Here is a 5,868-nt window from a genome sequence, read left to right as displayed (position 1 = left end):
GTAAATTACAACCGGGTCCTTGGGGCTCCGACCCACCACAAACTCTGATGTGGGATGAAGGTGCGTCGCCACGCCACCACCACTCCGACGTGGAGCCGGCAAGACCTTGTATACTACGGACGGGTTCTTCACGACCAGGAAGTCGTCAACCTCAGTCCACGAGGACAAGCACACCGGAGATGCAACAAGACGAAGAACCACTGGGGACGAGACATGGCCTCCCAACGAGGGAGATCTGGCGCCACTCCAACTTCCGAACTGGATTCCTAGGCTTCACGGCAAGGACAGAGCACTCCCCGCCGCCATGGGGATGAAGCTAGGAGACAAAATTTCCCCAGCATGGCCACCTTCTCCACCATGATTGCCATGCCCAGAAAGACCAAAGCTCAGCAGATCCAATAGATCCTGAGCACACAAAACTGCACGCACCCCACCGAGGTCCCAGAGTACAATCGCGCGGAGGGGAAGGAGCGACAATGACTTTATTTGGAGGTAAAAGCACCCCAGGTACCCTAAATTGCACAACATGTGATATTTTAGTCCTAAACTTGTAAAAATCAACCCCACCATACCCCAACTTGCACTGCATGTGACGTTTTAGTCCCAGGCCAATGACAGAACGACATGTGGCAGCCAGGTGGCTGGCCCGGTCGTCGCACGCAGTTTTGCAAAACGCCCCCTGCCATTTTCTCTAATCAACCCGCAGTATAGCACACCTGTCCAGTCTGTCACGGCTCTCCTTCGACTGCACCCCGTCGGCCGCCATGGCGGCGGCGGCCACCGTGTGCTCGCCGCGCCCGTCCGCGGCGCTCCGGCCGCACCGGTCCGGCGACGTGGAGTGGGCGGCCATCCGCGCGCTCTCGGCCTCCTCCCCTGCGACCCCGCTCGGGCCCAGGGTCTCGTGGCGCTCTGTGCGCTCCGCCCCCTCGCAGGCCACCACGTTACAGATCTGCCGGCCGAGGTACACCTCAGACATGACCTGGTCCGTGCCGGCGGCGGCAGGAGCAACAGCTGCCCCCCGATGAGACTTCGGATGGGCCGCCGGAGCTGCCGCCCTCGAGGGAATCGAACATGGTGGAGTAGTAGTGCAGCGAGTCCAGGAATCGAACATGGTGGAGTAGTAGTAGTGCTCGGTGAAGCGGTCCAGGAATGTGCCGGAGTTGTGGTTCCCCTCCTGCTCCACCACGGTGACGATCCTCGGCCGCACGGCGCGCACGGTGCCCAGGACCTTCTCCATGGCGCCGGGCTGGGCGAGCAGCCGGTGCATCTCGAAGACTGAGTTGACGGAGATTACCTCGGGCTCCTCGTTCGAGTCCTCCGGCTGCAGCATGAACGGCTCCAGGTCCGCCAGCGTGGCGGCGCCGAGGCCGCGGTACTGGAAGTCGACGCGGATGGTGTACGCGAACTGGGCGAGCTTCCAGCCCATCTGCTGCAAGGCGTCGGTCTCGTCCGGCTGCGGGGGGCCGACGCCGGTGAGGCGGAACGAGGGGATGCCGCCGGGACGGAGGGCTAGGGCCTGGAGAAGGGCGGGCCACTGCATCCCCTGCTTGAAGGTGGTGGACCGGCGCGCCGTGGCCAAGAAGCACAAGCTGGAGCGGGCGGCCGCCGAGAAGCGCATCCTGCGGCTGCTCGACCACCCGTTCCTCCCCACGCTCTTCGCCGACTTCGACGCCGCCCCGCGCTTCTCCTGCGTTGTCGTGGAGTTCTGCCCCGGCGGCGACCTCCACTCCCTCCGCCACCGCATGCCCTCCCGCCACTTCCCGCTCTCCTCCGCCCGGTTCTACGCGGCCGAGGTGCTCCTGGCGCTCTAGTACCTGCACATGATGGGCATCGTCTACCGGCTACCGCGACCTCAAGCCAGCCGTCGCCGAGGAGGAGGAACAGGAGGAGCCGCGCAGCGCGTCCTGCTTCCCGATACGTTTCAAGCGGCGGAGGCATCGTCGCCGGTGCGCGGCGTGCCGGCGTCTCCCCTGCGGTTTGTGGCGGAGCCGGTGTCTGCGCGGTCGTGCTCATTCGTCGGCACGCACGAGTACGTGGCTCCGGAGGTGGCAGGCGGCGGCGCGCACGGCGCCGCCGTGGACTGGTAGGCCTACGGCGTGTTCCTCTACGAGCTCCTCCACGGCCGCACCCCGTTCGCCGGCGCCACTAGGACACGCTAGCTCTGCAACATCGTCCGTGCCGCTCACCTTCCCCTCCTCCTCCGTCACCGGCTGCCACGCCGACACCACCGCGGCGCGGGACCTCATCACGCGCCTGCTCACCAAGGACCCCGCCGCTCGCCTCGGGTCCCGCCACGGCGCCGCCGACGTGAACGCCCGCCCCTTCTTCAAGAACCTCAACTTCGCGCTCCTCCGGTCATTGCGTCCGCCCGTCGTCCCCAGCGCTCCGCTGCACCGGTCGCAGTCGTGCAAGATGCCGGCGTCGCGCAAGGCTGACACGAAGCGCTTCGACCTCTTCTGACCGGCCGGCCGACGTGTAGCCTCCCTGAGTCAACACCGGCGGCTGGATACAAACTCTCCTCCAGCCATCTCGTGGCGCCGGGCGCAACGTTAACCCCTTGATAATTACTACTACTCCTAGCTAGCCTACGGGACAATGCATGCAGTAGTATTAGCTGCCAGTGCACCGTTGTACAATCAACTGTTAATTACGCTTCTTAGTGCTGTTAATCTTCCATGTGTCAGTGCTTGTCTTGTGCTCTGACAGTTATCGAGGTTACACTTGTCAGCAACAGCTAAACCCTCGGCTTAATCACTCCATTTTCTACTTAAGGACGTGTGTGTGGTGCAGTGAATCATGTCGTGGCTTTGACACTGATTATTGATCAAGGAGTACACTGATTAGTTTTGTAGGTGGGTTAATGATGTGGTAGTGCCATCGAGAAAAGCATCACATGGGTGTTGGAGCTGTCTGGTTACAGATATAATTCAGGTGTGCTATACTGCAGGTTGATTAGAGAAAATGACAGGGGGGATTTTGCAAAACTGCGTGCGAGACCGGGCCAGACACCTGGCTGCCACATGTCGTTCTGTCATTGGACTGGGACTAAAACATCACATGCAGTGCAAGTTGGGGTATGGTGGGGTTGATTTTTGTAAGTTTGGGACTAAAATGTCAGATGTTGTGCAAGTTAGGGTACCTGGGGTGCTTTTACCTCCTTTATTTGCATTGGCAGCACGTCCGCCTCCTTTGTAGAAAAGTTGGCACCAAGCATCCACATGGTTTCCCACGAGGTCATGAACAATGGTGGCATATAGATACACATGCCCCATGAGAAAAAAATAGCTTGAGGCAACTATATTGATTTTTCTCCCCAGCGCAAGCTACTACTAGTGGGCCTCATCAAGAAATAGAAAAATAGAAACTTTAATACATATGCATCTCTACTGTTCACTTCTACCCTTTAACTTTTTACACCGGATCACACCTTTTCTCCCCAGGCACCCGCCTCTTGCATAAGATCCCTGATACGTCTCCAATGTATCTATAATTTCTTATTGTTCTATGTTGTTATATTATCAATATGTTTTATATATATTTACTAGCAATTTTATATCATCTTTTGGGACTAACCTATTGATATAGTGCCCAGTGTCAGTTGCTGTTTTTTGCTTGTTTTTTACTTTGCAGAATATCCATATCAAAGAAGTCCAAATGCAACGAAACTTTTTGGAGATTTTTTTCTGCCCAGAAGAGATGCATGTAGCCCAGGAAGTGTACCATAGGAGCCTGTGGGGGGCCACAAGAGGCCCCAAGAGCGCCCTGGTGCCTTGTGGGGCCCATGGTGATCTTTTTGCCTTGTGGGTCCCAAGGGGATCTTTTCGACCGCCTCTCAGCTCTATAAATACTCGGATATTCCAGAAACTCTAGGGGAGTCGACGAAACACAATTCCAGCTGCCGCAAATTCCAAAACCACGAGATCCAATCTAGAGCTCTTTTCCGGCTCCTTGCCGGAGAGGAAAACGATTACGGAGGGGTTCATCATCCTCATTGGTGCTCCTCCGATGATGTGTGAGTAGTTTACCACAGACCTACGGGTCCGTAGGCAGTAGCTAGATGGCTTCTTCTCTCTTTGTGATCCTCAATACAATGTTCTCCTCGGTTTTCTTGGAGATCTATTTGATGTAATGACTTTTTGCGGTGTGTTTGTTGGGATCAATGAATTGCGAGTTTATGATCAATTCTATCTATGAATATTATTTAAGTCTTCTTTGAACTCTTTTATGCATGATCTTTTTAGCCTTGTATTTCTTCTGTGAAACTTTGGTTTAGTTTGACCAACTAGATTGATTTTTCTTGCAATGGGAATATGTGCTTTGTGATGCGTCGATCTTGCGGTGCTTATTCTCACTGACAGAAGGAGACATGACACACATGTATCGTTGCTATTAAGGATAAAACGATGGGGTCTATTCCTACATGAATAGATCTTGTCAACATCATGTCATCATTCTTATTCCATTACTCTATTTTTCCATGAACTTAATACACTAGATGCATGCTGGATAGCGGTTGATGTGTGGAGTAATAGTAGTAGATGCAGGCAGGAGCGGTCTACTAATCTTGGGTGTGATGTCTATATACATGATCATTGCCTTGAATATCATCATAATTATTTTCTCGTCTATCAATTATCCAACAGTAATTTGTTTACCCACCGTATGTTATTTTCTTGAGAGAAGCCACTAGTGAAATCTACAGCCCCCGGATCTATTTCCTATCATATTATTTTTAGATCTATTATTCTAAAAACCCAAAAATACCTTGCCGCACTTTTTCTTTCTTTATTTTATTTTGAGTTTTTGTCAGATCTATTTATCAAATCTCATACAATTTTATCTGTCTCAATACCGAGGAGGGATTGACAATCCCTCTTACGTGTTGGGTTGCAAGTATTTGTTATTTGTGTGCAAGTGCTGTTTACATAATATTGCTTGCTTGTCCTACTGAGGAAAATACTTACAGTTGTTGTGCTGCATCATCCTCTCCTCTTAGGGGAAATACCAACGCAGATACAAGCAATCAATCCCGCTTCTCTATCCAAACCTACTTCTCCTGGCATCCGATCCTACATGGCACACGGGGCATCACCATGAGGCTATGCATTGGCCATGCCCTTAACAAAAAGGAAAAGAAAATCATACGCCGGTAGTAGTGGCGCCTTTTTGGTGTTGTTCTTTGGAATGTTGTATGTCAACTTGATCTTGAGGTTGTTAGATGTCGGGAGGATGACATTTTTCTTATATCTTCTAGGCATGAACTAAACCTGGGCAAACGTCGGGCCGGGCCGGGTTTCGGGCCGGGCTTGTAAAAGCCCGACCTTCATTTCTCAAGCCCGAGCCCGGCCCGAAGCCCGAAATACTCCACATTTTCAAGCCCGAGCCCGGCCCGAAATCAAGCCCGAAGCCCGAAAGCCCGGCCCGAATGCTGTTTTTTAGTACGCGCACGTGCAAGCCCGGCCCGAAGCCCGAAAGCCCGGCCCGAAATACGGAAAAAATGAAGCCCGAGCCCGGCCCGAACTATCTTTCGGGCTGAAAAACAAAGCCTGAGCCCGGCCCGAATGTCAAGCCCGGCCCGGCCCGGCCCGGGTTTTTCGGGCCGGGTCGTCGGGCCGGGCTGCCCATGCCCGGGTTTAGCATGAACCTTGCCATGTGGTTTCGTTCTTCAATGAAAAATGGTAACCCTTTAGTTTTTCTCAAGATCATGTTTTAACAAGAATTCATATGATAATGTGATACATTAAATTTTCAATGATTTGTTAACCATCTCCCTTTCTTTCCCAAGGACTGAATCTTGGTGAACATGAACATGCTATATCACTGCAAGGTTAAGTACTGACTCGTGAATCGTGCCACGCTCACTCGTAG

The 5,868-nt window shown here is 53.2% G+C and overlaps 1 pseudogene; it reads left to right on the top strand.

Annotated features, from left to right (window-relative positions):
- Window positions 1-782: 782 nt before the first annotated feature.
- On the top strand, window positions 783-2,676 carry LOC119335390 (annotated as a pseudogene).
- The last annotated feature ends 3,192 nt before the right edge of the window (window positions 2,677-5,868 follow it).

This window comes from Triticum dicoccoides, chromosome 7B, assembly GCF_002162155.2.
Source record: "Triticum dicoccoides isolate Atlit2015 ecotype Zavitan chromosome 7B, WEW_v2.0, whole genome shotgun sequence".
Classification (NCBI taxonomy): domain Eukaryota; kingdom Viridiplantae; phylum Streptophyta; class Magnoliopsida; order Poales; family Poaceae; genus Triticum; species Triticum dicoccoides.
This window is presented reverse-complemented; position numbering and strand designations above follow the sequence as displayed.